The sequence below is a fragment of the Loxodonta africana genome, unplaced genomic scaffold, assembly GCF_030014295.1.
Source record: "Loxodonta africana isolate mLoxAfr1 unplaced genomic scaffold, mLoxAfr1.hap2 scaffold_67, whole genome shotgun sequence".
In the NCBI taxonomy this organism is placed as follows: domain Eukaryota; kingdom Metazoa; phylum Chordata; class Mammalia; order Proboscidea; family Elephantidae; genus Loxodonta; species Loxodonta africana.
In genome coordinates this window covers 171,370-185,644 of record NW_026975400.1, presented here as the reverse complement: position 1 = coordinate 185,644, position 14,275 = coordinate 171,370, and the positions used below count along the sequence as shown (strand labels likewise).

At 39.4% G+C, this 14,275-nt stretch overlaps 1 long non-coding RNA gene across 9 annotated transcripts in view; it reads right to left on the bottom strand.

Moving 5' to 3' along the window:
- LOC135229951 (uncharacterized) overlaps positions 1-14,275 on the bottom strand; it is a 200,155-nt gene that overhangs the window by 63,058 nt on the left and 122,822 nt on the right. For all 9 annotated transcript variants that reach the window (XR_010320620.1, XR_010320623.1, XR_010320619.1 and 6 more), the window contains one exon: positions 12,209-12,362. This is a non-coding gene — a long non-coding RNA (uncharacterized LOC135229951). The remainder of the gene's footprint in view (positions 1-12,208; positions 12,363-14,275) is intronic.

Sequence of the window (14,275 nt, the reverse complement as noted above, 5' to 3'; positions counted from 1 at the left end):
CAGTGAGCCAGAGGAGTGGGAGCCCTCTGTTGTGGGCACAGTTTTCTCATGAAACTTTAGATGGACACAGTGGGTGAGATTATCCACTTCCATCATACAAACATTTTTATTACCCTTGATTTTAACAGAACTATGTTATAAAAACAAATAATAAAATAAAGTATAATAAAAGAATAAATCTCATCAGTGGACTACTATCATTTTCCCCAGCCACTGAGGAGGGCAGGAGACACACAAGGGAAAGAAGATGGAGCAGTGTGAAAACTCATGCTAAGTGGGGAGGAGAGTGTTTCTGAGACAGGCCTTAGCTGCTACCACCTAGGGAAGTAGGCAGCCATGCACAACCAACTGGAAGAAATGGTACATTATTTCTGAGACCTACTCCAGCTCATAACAAATTATGGATAACATGGGGAAGAATGAGATTTCCAGGACACTTAACTGTTTTTATGAGAAACCTGTACATAGAACAAGAGGCAGTCATCTAAACAGAACAAGGAATACAGCATGGTTTAAAGTCAAGAAAGGTGTGCATCACCGTTGTATCCTTTCACCATATGTATTCAACCTGTATGCTGAGCAAATAATCTGAGAAGCTGGTCTGAAGAAGAAGGCATCAGAATTGGAGGAAGACTCATTAATAACCTGAGATATGCAGATGATACAATCTTGCTTGCTGAAAGTGAAGAGGCCTTAAAGCATTTACTGCTGAAGATCAAAGACTACAGACTAACAGCCTAACAACTGGACCAATAAGCAACATCATGATAAACGGAGAAAATGTTCACGTCATTAAGGGCTTCATTTTTACTTGGATCCACAATAAACACCCACGGAAGCAGCAGTCAAGAAATCAAACGACACATTGCATTGGGCAAATCTGCTGCCAGAGGCCTCTTAAAGTGTTCAAAAGTACAGATGTCACCTTGAAAACTAATGTGTGCCTGACTCAAGCCACGGTGCTTTCAGTCGTCTCATACGCACACGAAAGGTGGGCAATGAATAAGGAAGACCAAAGAAAAATTGAAGGCATTGAATTACGGTGTTTGCAAAGAATATTGAATATACCACGGACTGCCAAAAGAATGAACAAATCTGTCTTGAAAGAAGTACAGCCAGAATATTCCTTAGAAGCAAGAATGACGAGGCTTCATCCCACATATTTTGGACATGTTGTCAGGAGAGATCAGTCCCTGGAGAAGCAGGTCATACTTGGTAACAAGTGGCCACAACAATTGGCTCAAACATAACGACAACTGTGAAGGTGACGATAGGTAGTTTAACATACATTTTGACCCATATGAATTAAAATTTAAACAATTATTTCATGCCTTTTTGTAGGGGTTTTAGAATACACGATTAAAATAAATGTAAACAATTAATAGAAAAAATCTCTGAAAATAAAATTTAATTTTTTTACATCACTGCTCCATACCCCAAATCTAAATGGCTTGATATACAGCACTGGTCTTTGTGATTCACAAAAAGCAGGTACCAATTCCTGAACAAGAACTGAAGTGACAGGAGAAACTCCCCATGCTGTTATAGCCCGGAGTATGGGCCCTAATCCAGTGATCTGTCTTCATTAATTCCTTTTCATTTCATCTCTGTGGAAGAGGGGAGGGAGAAGGTGAGAGAGGGTTACATGTGCCTATTCTGTTCTTTAGCATCTAGTTCACTGCCAGGAACAAGTATTCGTAAGAGTCTAAAAAACGTTAAAGTACAAATAAGGAGGAAAACCTCCTAGTATATATATGTATTAGGTGGCACAAAGAGTTAAGTGCTCAGCTACTAACTGAAAGGTTGGCAGTTTAAATACACTCAGAGTTGCCTTGGAAGAAAGGCCTGGCAATCTACCTCCAAATAGTCACAGCTATTGAAAACCGTATGGAGGGCAGTCCTACTCTGAAAACTCACGGGGTCGTCATGAGTGAAAATCTCCTCAACGGCAACTGGATTGGTAATCTATATATGGCATAAATGTTCGGAAAATTAGTTTCTGAACATATACACGGCATACAGAATACACTGCACATTAGTATTATGTGCCAAAACCCACTGTCATCAAGTCGATTCTAACTCACAGTGACCCCAAAGGACAGAGTAAAACTGCCCCATAGGGTTTTCACTGAAGCAGACTGCCACATCTGTCTCCTACAGAGAGGCTGGTGGGTTCGAACCACTGACCTTTCAGTTAGCAGCCAAGTTCTTTAACCACAGAGCCACTAGGGCTCACTGCTGTCATGTACAGTGATTACATAAGCAAATTCTGAAACAAACTGCCTGGGTTTAAATCCTAACTCAATTTATCAGCTGGGTGATCTGGGCACGTTACTTTACCTCTCACTGCCTCAGTTTCCCATTTCTAAAATGGGTCTTATGCAAAAGGTTGTTACGCAGGTTAAATAAAACACACAAGGCACTTAGAAAAAGGCCTTACACACAGAATGAACACAATAATTTTTAGCTTTCATAATTATTAAGGGAATACAAACAAATGGCTAGGTTGAAGGAACTTCCATTGAAAAAGAGTTGAGTTCCAAAATTCATGTGTAAAGTCATTTACATCAACTGTTAAAGTTGTATGTTTAGATTCAAGTGATTACTGAGGTGTGTTATGATCTTGAACAGAGTTCTGGGGACTATACAGGCAGACTCTGCATGCCCTTCTCCTGCACATCCATTCCATCTCCCTTGGAGCCCAGACGTCATGTTATCAATTAAACCCCTCCCACGCTGGTGGTGTACTGTTTAAGAGCTACGGCTGCTAACCAAAAGGTCATCAGTTCAAATCCACCAGGCGCTCCTTGGAAAGTCTATGGCACAGTTCTGCTCTGCCCTATAGGGCCGCTATGAGTTGGAATAGACGCAGTGGCAATGGGTTTTTAACGGGTATGAGGTAACTGTTCAGTGCTTAAAGACGTACCAAAAGCAACCACTAACACAAAAGTATAGTAAAAGGTTCTTATTTCAGAGTAGCAAAACCTTAGTTTCTAACACAGTGGTGAATTAGGGTGGACTGTGGATCAAGAGGAGCTCTGGTGGCATAGTGGTTAAGAGCTCAGCTGCTAACCAAAAGGTCAGCAGTTCGAATCCACCAACTAGTCCTTGGAAACTCTATGGAATAGTTCTATTCTATGCTATAGGGTCTCTATGAGTTCAAATCAACTAGGGTCTCTATGAGTTGGAATCAACTTGATGGTGACAAGTTTGGTTTGGTGGGTGTCATGGATTGAATTATGACCCTAAAAAATGTGTGTCTCAACTTGGTTAGGCCATGATTCCCACTATTGTGTAGTTGTCCTCCATTTTGTGATTGTAATTTTACTGTAAGAGGATTAGGGTGGGATTGTAACACCACCCTCACTCAGGTCACCTTTCCCTGGGGTGTGGCCTGCACCACCTTTTATCTCTCCAGAGATAAAACGAAAGGGAAGCAAGCAGAGAGTTGGGGGCCTCAGACTATCAAGAAAGCAACACCAGGAGCAGAGCACGTCCTCTGGACCCAAGGTCCCTGCACCTGAGAAGGTCCTTGACCATGGGAAGGCTAAGGACAAGGACCTTCTTCCAGAGCCGAAAGAGAGAGAAAGCTTTCCCCTAGAGCTGATGCCTTGAATGTGGACTATTAGCCTACTTTAATGTGAGATATTAAATTTCTCTTGGTTAAAGCCATCCACTCATGGTATTTCTGTTATGGCAGCACTAGATGATGAAGACAGTGGGTCAAGGTGGAAGGGGTGGATGAAGGACAAAAAAAGAAAAATGGACAACAGGAGAAATATAAGAATTCAGAGAACTGTGAAAATTTAATTCCTGAATATACTTTCTTTCTCCTCCCTATAACTGGAAGGACTTTTCTCATATACAGCGTATATAAGTAAATCCTTGCAATATTTAAAACACTTAGATTTTTGTAAAACTCATTCTCTGAAAACTCATGGTGGCCCCATTAATTTCTGGCTTAAAAACAACTCAGAACTAAAAAGAAGCATAAATAAATAAATAAAGGCACTGCTGTCATTTGCGGGTGATGTTCTTTTCCTGCTATCCACAACCCACACACTCGGGTTAATTTTCCAGGGTCAGTGTTCATAGACCATCCTCTTTCTCTTACCACCACCCCACCACCCTTAATTATTTAGAAAAGGCAGGGCCAGTCAGTGCTCCAAACATCAAGTTTTCTCTCCAAAATGCCAACTGGCACTTGGGGAGCAGGCTACATTCTCAGCTGTCAGCACTTCCACTAGCCCCTGCAGATAAGGAATGTGTCTCCACTGAACTGTTCATTGTAATTAAAAAAAAAAAAAAAGTAAAAAACTGTTTCTTAAAAAAAACCAGGCATTTCCCTATTACCCACCCACCCCACTCTCCCACACCCAGTGCTCCCTCACCACACACACACTCAAATATTTCCTACCAAGGGTGTGTCCCAAGCACGGGGTCTGGCTCCGCTCTTCTTTTACACCCCTTGGAGGCCTCTGGAGAAACCATACCTTTGGTTGGCAATTCCCTGAACCCTGCCTATTCAAGCTGGCACTTATTCAAAAAGGCAGGTGAGTCTTCAAGTCAGGTTTTTAAAAGGAGTTTAAGAGGAGCCAGGTGATATGCCTACTCACCCTCAAATTTCTCAAAGGTAATAATTTCTTCAAATGTTTACAATGTCTCAACTATGGGTTAATTAAATCCCTTAGGATGGTGGGCATAGGAAAATCCTCCATCTCAATGCCCCCCATTTCGAAAAAAAAAGAGGGGAATCTCCAAAATTACAAATTTCAATTTCTACATACTTGATTGAACTAAGGAGTAAGTTCCTCACATGTGTTATTCTTGGTCTGAGTCCTGGTGGTGCAGTGGGTAAGAGCTCAGCTGCTAACCAAAAGGTCTGCAGTTTGAATTCATCAGCTGCTCCTTAGAAACCGTATGGGGTAGTTCTACTCCGTCCTATAGGGTTGCTAAGAGTTAGAATTCACTGGATGACAATTGGTTTGTTTGCTTTTCAATCTTTGGCTGAAAGATGGACTTTGTTATCAATTTATTAAATCAACTGGTAATTTGCTGGATATTTCTCATACAGGAACTTATGATGTCTTCAAATCCAGCTAATCAGGTTTAGGGAGAGAGAAACTTCTCTACCTTAGCTTCCCTCCCATTCCCACACCTTTTTCATTGATTTCCATGCCCTGTTTAAGTAACGTCACTCATCACTTCTCACTGTCTAGGTTATCTGAGCCAATTCATGGCAGTCAATTCCACCTGAGCCCTAGGATACCCTCATTTACATACTCTGCCCTGTTCCTTCACCAATGGCTGACCTCACATCTCCCCTTGAATGTCTACTAGGCATCTCAAACTTAATGTGGTTCAAACAAAATTCTTCGTCCAAGTGTCTTATCTACCTCCCAGTCTTCCTTATCTCAGCAAATGTTCTCACTATCCTCTGGGTCGTTCAGGACAAAAACCTAGAAATCATCCTTGATTTCTCTCCTTTATTCAAATCTTGCATCCAATCCATTGACATATTCTGGACTCTTGGCACTACCTTAACATAAATCCTGACTCTATCCACTTCTCACTACCTCCACCTTACATCCACCATCATCTCTTGGTTAAAACTGGACTCCATGCACCGATCTTCCCTCTTACAATCTACATAACAGCATCATTTCAGTGGCTTCTCATGGCAATTAGGAAAAATTCCCAAATCCTTCCCATGGTCTTTCATGATGCGGGGCTTGCTCACCATACTAACCTCATTTCCTAACAGTCTTCCCTCGGTTCACTCCACACTAGCCATGACTTCTTTCCTGAGCTTCCTCAAACGTGCCAAAACACTTGGTTATTTAAGGGCCTCAGAAACAACTCTTTCCTTTATTGGCAATATCCCTCCCTTCAGAACTTCATACAGCTATTCTCTCCTTTGATATAGGTCAGTTATCTCCTCAAATATCCTGCTCCCAGAAGCCTTTACTATTAATCTAAAACAGCTCACCCCACTCATTCCCTCACATGCAACTCTGTCTTATTTTCAAAATATTTAGCTCTCCTTGACATTTTTTGTTAATTATTACCTGTATTTTTTCTGGTTGAGAATATATGCAGCAAAACATACACCAACTCAACAGTTTCTACCTGTACAATTTAATAACACTGGCTACATTCTTGAAGTTGTGCAACCATTCTTACCCTCCTTTTCTGAGTTGTTCCTCTGTCATTAACATAAACCCACTGCTCCTTAAGGTTCCTATCTAATCTTTTCAGTAGCTGTTGTCAATCTGATGCCATGTAGACAGTTCTTAAAAGAGCATATGCTCAAGGTAGACCATTTTTATTAGTTAAGTAAGCTAATGTTCTGGAGCCCTCATGGCACAGTGGTTAAGTGATACGGTAGCCAAGCAAAAGAAGAGCAGTTTGAATCCACCACCTGCAGCTTGGAAACTCTATGGGGCAGTGCTATTCTGTCTTACAGAGTCTCTGAGTTGGAATCAACAGCAACAGTTTGGTTTTTTCTTTTTCATACTTCGGTTTTAAGATGATTCAAGGGAATGCTTTTGGTGTAATGTTTAAAGATTATCTCACGGCAATAGTTTCAGGAGTTCATTCACCCTCAGTGGCTCCAAAAAGTCTAGGGTTCATTTGAAATTCTGTTCTGCATTTTCCCCCTTTTGATCAGGGCTTTTCTATGGACTCTTTGATCAAAATGTTCAGCGACAGCAGCCGGGAACCTTCTGGTTCTTCTGGTCTCATGGCATGCTAGACGTTCTTTTAAAAAACATGAGTGGATGCTGAAGGTTATCAAATACTTATTTTATTACACCTATTAATATAATCACATTTATTTTTCCTGTACATATGGCAAATTATACTGATTCATTTTCGAATGTTAAACTAACCTTGAATTCTTGGGATAGACCCAACTTGGTCATAATATATTCTTCTTTAGAGTATTGCTGGATTTGTTTTGCCTATTTATTTTTATATTTTGCATCTATGTTCATCAGTGACATTGGCCTGTAATTTTCCCATCTTCTGCTTCTCTTGTCAGGTTTTGGTATCAATATTCATTCTACAAGCTTTATAAAATGAGTTTGGGTATATATTTCATTTTATATTGAAGAATTTGTGAAATATTTCTTGAATATTTGGCAGAATTTGCAGGAAAAGCCATCTGATATGAAGTTTTCTTTTTGAGAATAGTTTGAGCTCTAATTCAATTCTATTAACAGTTGTGGAATTACTTTTGCTTCCTGTTTCTTCTTGAATCGTTGTTATTAACTTACATGGTATGATACGTTTGCCTACTTTACCTAAATTTGCAAATTTATTGGCTAATACGGTTCATAACATTCTCACATTATCTTTATGTTCTGCAAGATCTGTAGTCATTTTCTTTCTAATTCCTGATATTCGTTTTTTATATCTTCATTCTTTTTCACTTGATCAATCTTGCCTAAAGTTTGTCAATTTTACTAGCATTTTCTAAGAATCAACTTTAGTCTTTGTTGATCGTCTGTTGCATGTATTCAATCATTAATAGAAACAAAAATTCCTATGAATGTTCGTTTCTGGTTTTTTCCCAACATTTTGAATGGATGTTTAACTCACTTATTTTTCAAGATTTGTTCTTTCCAATTATATTTTTAAGGCTATAAGTTTCCTATATTATATTGTCTGTACTGCACAAATTTTTATATGCACTATGTTCATAATTGTTCACTTCAAAATGTATTCTAATTTTCATTATGATGTCTTTTTTGACTCATAGTATTTTAAAATATCCGAGCACATGGAGATTTTGTATTTTCATTTTCTAAGATGTTTTTTTTTTTTTTTAATTATGGTGTACTTACATAAAAAAAAATGGAGATTTTGTATTTTCATTTTCTAAGATGGTTTTTTTTTTTAATTATGGTGTACTTACATAGTATCCTCTATGTTATTGCAGACTCTTGAAATTTGTTGAGACTTGCTTTATAACACAGTATACAGTTAATTTTTATACACACTATGTATGTGCATGAGATGAATGTATATTCTTTCATGGTTAGATAATACACACACATACACATATATCAATTTGGTATTTTTTTACATGTTAAATCTTCTGTATCCTTGATAATTTATGGACTTCTATGTTTCTGAGGGGTGTGTTAAAAATCTATTATGATGCATGATGTCAAAAGGAGCCCCAGTAGTGCAGTGGTTAAGCACTCAGCTGTTAAACCTTTTGATTTGATCCACCAACTACTCCACAGGAGAAAGATATGACCGTTCCCTTCCATAAAGATTACAGCCTTAGAAACCTTTGGAGAAGTTCTACTCCATCCTATATTCACTATGAGTCAGAATTGACTCAACAGCACACAAGAAAAAATGTATAATGTGATGGAAACTCAGAAGTACGAAGCTAAAAAGAATTGGTCCTACCTCCAGGGTCAAAGGATGAAGGACAGAGAAAACAGCAGAGACATCCAAAAGCTTGGAAAAAGGGCTGAGAGGACAATGGTTGGTGGTTTAAGGGCTTTGAAGGGCTACCATATATACTGAGGAATCTGAAGTGCAATGTTCTTGCCTAAGGATGAAGATATGCTCATAAAGATCCTGACAAAGCTTTAGGCTTGCACCTCTGGCTGATCTTTGGGCTCCATGGGGGCAGGAAGTGAAGGCTAGGGCAGAGTTTTAGGCACTCTTGCTTAGCATTGAAAGAACGCGCCAGTTCAGAGCCAATCTGCAAAGACTGGGATAATGTTACTTTTTCTTTTTGGCTACAAGCGTTTAAAGAAAGCACTGTCAGGTCATGAACTGACTGCTGAGATAACAGAACAGAACTTCAGTGTCCACACATGAGAAGACATACAATCTCTGCAGAAATAGTTTGGAAACATCACTAAGCAAATGGATGACTGGCCCTCAACAATTAAAAAAAAAAAAAAAAAGCAAACCCTAATGACAGGAGGGAATCTGATTTCCAGAGTTACATTATAATATTTAAGATATCCAGTTTGCAACACACTATTCTAAGTCATAAAAAGAAAAAAGAAAAGGATGGTTCATTTGTTAAGAAGAAAGAAAGAAGAGAAATGAACAGAAAGCATCCCTAAGGAAACACAGATATTGGGATTACTAGACAAAGATTTTAAACCAATTGTCTTAAATTTCCTCAAAGAGCTAAACAAACCATAGACACACACACAAAAAAAGGAAACCAAGAGAAGAATGTATGAACAAGTAGAAAACATTAATAAAGAAATATTATACAAAAGAACCAAATAGAAATTATAGAGCTGAAAAGTTGAATAGCTGAAATAAAAATTTCATTAGAGGAGCTCAACAGCAGATTTGAGCAAGAAAGCAGGAAAATGTAAACTTGAAAAAGCACAACTGAAATTGTTCTAACTGAGGAGCATAAAGGAAAAAGAATGAAGAAAATGAACAGAGCCTAAGGGACCTGCGGGACAACATCAAGCATACCAACATACTCATTAAGGAGTCCCAGAAAGGAAAGAAAGATGAAAGGACAGAAAGAATATTTAAAAATGTAATGACTGGAAGTTTCCCAAATGTCATCTAGATATCCAAGAAGCTCAATAAACTCAAAGGACAGTAAATACATAGATATCCACAGACAGACATAATCAAAATGTCAAAAGACGAAGATAGAAACTTGAAAGCAGCGACAGATAAGTGACCCCTAATGTACAAAAAAAATTTTTTTTTTAATGTACAAGAGAGTCTCAACAAGTTTAACTGTTGATTTTTCATCAGAAACCATTGAGACAAGAAAATAGTCGAATGATGTATTTAAGGTACTGGAAAAAAAATACAGAAACAAAACTATGAACCAAGATGTCAATATCTAGCAAAACTATCTTTCAAAAATGAAGGTGAAATTAAGACATGCCCAGATACACAAAACCTGAGGGAGTATGTTAGCAGCAGAACTGCCTTATGAGAAATGCTACAGGGAATCATCCTGGCTGGCACGGAAGGACACTAGACAGTAACTTGAAGCCATAAAAAGAAACGAAGACTCTGTAAAGGTAACTACTTAGATAAAACAAAGTCAGTAATATTTTTATATCACGCCTCTCTTTTTCTCATATATGATTTAAAGCACAAATGCATAAAAATACTTATACATCTCTCTTAATGGACACACAATGTATAAAGATGCAATTTTTGTAACAGCAACGTAAGTAGGGGAGGTAACTGAGCTGAATAAAAGCAGAATGTTGTATACTGTTGAAGCTAAATTTGTATTAATTAAAAGAAGATTGTTATAAACATAAGATATTAATTGTAATCCTCATGATCACCACTAAGAAGTTAAAAAATATAAGGAAAGGAAATAAGGAGAGGATCAAAATTGTACACTTGAAAAAAATCAGTCAAACACGAAAGTGGACGGTAGTGAAGAAAATGAGAAACAAAATACGTATATGACCTACTACAAAGTAGAAGACATAAGTCCTTCCTTATCATTAATCGCTTTAAATTTAAATAGATTAAATTCACAATTGGGATCATTAAAGTTGTGTGTCAACTTTGTTGGACCATGATTCTCAGTGCTTTGGCAGTTATGATGTAGTTTAGCAGTCGTATAACGATGCAATCATTTCCATGATGAGATGTGATATAATGTGATTACCTCCATGATGGGATCTGCTGTGAGTAGCCAATCAGATGTAAGGGAGTTTCCTCGGGGGTGTGGACTGCATCCAATATAGGTGGACTTTCTGGCAAGGCTCTTGAGTTTTTGCTCACTCGGAATCCTGCAGCTGGCTCCTCTTCATCTGATCTCAAGTTTTTGGGACTTGAACTCTCAGCTTACCTTCCAATTTTGGGATTCACCAGCCTCCGCAGTCTGTGAGCCACGGCCTGCCAGCTTACCTGCCGATCTTGAGATCTGTCAGCCTTTGCAGCCTGTGAGCCACAGACCTGTTGTATGACCTGCAGATCTTGAGTTCTGCAGTCCCTGCATCTATGTGAGTCAGGAGAAGCCACAAGCCTGACCCATGGACTTGAGACTTACCAGCCTCTACAGCCTCGTGAGCCATTTTCTTGATATAAAGCTATTTATATATAAATATATATATATACACCTCACTGGTTTTGTTTCTCTAGAGAACCCAGCCTAAGATACCAATTAAAAGACAAACATTGGCAGAATGCATAAAAAAATCATTCGATTGCTATCAAGCTGATCTGACTCATGGTGACCCCTCCCCTCATGTGTGTCAGAGTAGTACTGACACACAAGTGTGTCAGTTCAATGGCTAATTTTTCAAAAGTAGATCACCAAGCCTTTCTTCCAAAGTGCCTCTGGGTGGACTCAAACCTCCAACATTTTGGTTAGCAGCTGAATGCATTAACCGTTTGTACCTCCCAAGGACTACAACATGTATCTATGTTTATTTCTGTATTACTTCTCTTTATACTATATACATACATACACACATACACACACATAGACATCCATGAGTGGTTCATACAGATGCTTTGGACTTCAACTAGCAGGGCTCTATTAATTATTGATAGAAAAGTACTGATACCAGTTATAAATGCGTATTTGTCCATTTCCCCTTTCAGATTTATTAGTTTTTGTATTTTGGAGCCCTGTTGTTAGACACGTACACATTTAGGAGTGTTGTATCTTTTTGGAGAATTGAACCTTTATTATGTTATGTCCCTACTTATTCCCAATAATACTCCTTTTTCTGAAGTATAATTTGTCTGATATTAATACAGCCACTGCAGTAGAACTGGATAATTTTCAACCATTTCAAGAGGTAGCATAAGATCAAGAACTGATGGTATAAAAGGAAGAAATCGAAGCTGCATTGAAGGCATTGGTGAAAAACTATCCTCTCTCCACCATCTTCACTAACTCTGACACCAACTGTCCCTCACACAGCACTCCCTACTTCTCTGCTGGGTTCAATAACTCATTGCAATGGCCACACAGAACTCATAGTCCATATTCACGATTATGGGGTTTATTAGGGAAGTAACAGTTATAGCTCAGGCTCAAAGACACTCAGAATACAGTTCTTCTATCAGGACAGCCTCTTCCCTCCTGTGCTCATAGGCGTGCCTCTGCCTGGCCTTGGGCCGGCCTCTCTCCAAAGGCACTCAGCTTTCCTTCTCCCTGGGCCATCATCTCCTATAGCCAGGTCCCTGTTGCTCGGTCTCTCCTGCCATGGCATCTTACCATCTTCAGGGTTACAGCTTCCTCTCTCTATCTCACTCTCCTGCTTCTAGGAGCTTCTCAGTGCAGGGATCTCAGGTCCATAATATACGCTCGGCTCTTGGCTGTTCTTCCTTGATGGGAGTTGAATCCTCCTCTTTGCTCTGGAACTGGTTCTCTTTGAAGGGAAAATAAACAATCCCCTTGGTGAGCCACAATTACCCTATCACACAGTCCTGCCCAAGCACCAGGGTGGATGTTATAAGACCATGGCTAGAAAGGCCACACAAAGTAAACAATCACATCACAGTACCTTGGACTCATTTTTCAAGTGAAGTACCAAAAATCCCATACAAACAGATTGGTAAAGAACATAATCAATAGCAAGAACATTTTCATACTTATGTTTTCTGTATTTGGAAGAAATCTATAGCACTATTCTTATTTTGCCAATTCACAGGGATCACAGAGATTAGTGGTAGATGTTGCAGTACCAGAAAACTCTCTGGTGAAACAGTCTGTGAGCAGTCTTACAAACATGGATATTCCACTAGAGTCAAAAGAATGACGTTACATATCATCAAAGAGAACATTTCAAGATCTAGCCTGAAGTACAATGTTGTCACTAATAGGCTAAAATCCATACACTTACAAGGAAGACTAGTTTATACGACTATTCAAATTGATGCACCAACCACTAATGCCAAAGATAAAGAAATTGAAGATTTTAAACAACTTCTGCAGCCTGAAATTGATCAAACATGCAATCAAGATGCATTGATAATTACTGGTCATTAGAATGTTAAAGTTGGAAACAAAGAAGGAAAAGTAGTTGGAAAATACAGCATCGCTGAAATAAATGACGCCAGAAATCTCATGAAAGAATTCTGCAAGACCAGTGACTCATCCACTGCAAATATTTTTTTTCAACAACATAAACGGCAGCTATACGCGTGGACTTTACCAGATGGAATACACAGGAATCAAACTGACTACATCTGTGGAAAGAGAAGATGGGAAACCTCATATCATCAGTCAGAACAAGGCCAGGGATCGATTGTGAAACAGACTGTCAATTGCTCATATGGGAGTTCAAGTTGAAACTGAAGAAAATTAGAATAAGTCAAAAGGGGCCAAAATATGACCTTGAGTATATCTCACCTGTATTTAGAGACCACCTCAAGAACACATTTTACGTGTTGAACACTAACGACTGAAGACCAGACGAGCTGTGGAATGACATCAAGGACATCACACATGAAGAAAGCAAGAGATCCTTTAAAAGACAGGAAAGAAAGAAAAGACCAAAACGGATGTCGGAAGAGACTCTGAACGTTGCTCTTGAATGTCGAGTAGCTAAAGTGAAAGGAAGAAATGATGAAGTTTTGAGTATTGAGACGCCACCAGTGATCCCTCTTACAAAAAAAGACCAGAAAAAACAAGTGAAGCGATTATATTTATGACAAGCTAGGAGCCCTGAACACCAAAGGTAAAGTTAGAAAATGGACTCAGCGGCAGGGGGAGGGAGAGACTATTCAGAAGTGGAGAGGAGTTACTGGACCTGAATAGCCAGGAACCCTCAGGCACCATTCCCTGGAGCGACTGCAGTGGGGCTGGCAGTAGCGTTACAGAGACGCTTCGCTCACGGAAAGACAGCTAGTTGCACAGACCACTCACACCTCCAGAACAAGAGAAGAACAGCACTCTCGGCAAAAGCTAATTACTTGTGTTTATTTTACCACGCCCCCAGCCCCCAAGCCGGCTTCAGTGGCTGTCAACTTCCCTGGGCCTGAGATAGGCCCTGGTACCACTCTGAGCCATTTTTCCATCCTTGAAGAAGGTATAAGTTCGCAACTGGGGGAAAGATAATCTGCCAGCTCAATTAAGCTGGGGAGCTCAGGACAGAAGCAGCTCTTGTTCAGGCACAAACAGTCCATGGGCTTTGAATACCTTTCACCCCAGCACGGACCTCTGTGGGCCCATTTCAGGAGAATAGGCCCTTGTTGCCAGACTGCAACTGTTTCAGGTGGACGGTGGAAAGATGGGTGTTTGATGTTTGACACTGCTTTGCCTATTAAACAGGGTCTTCAC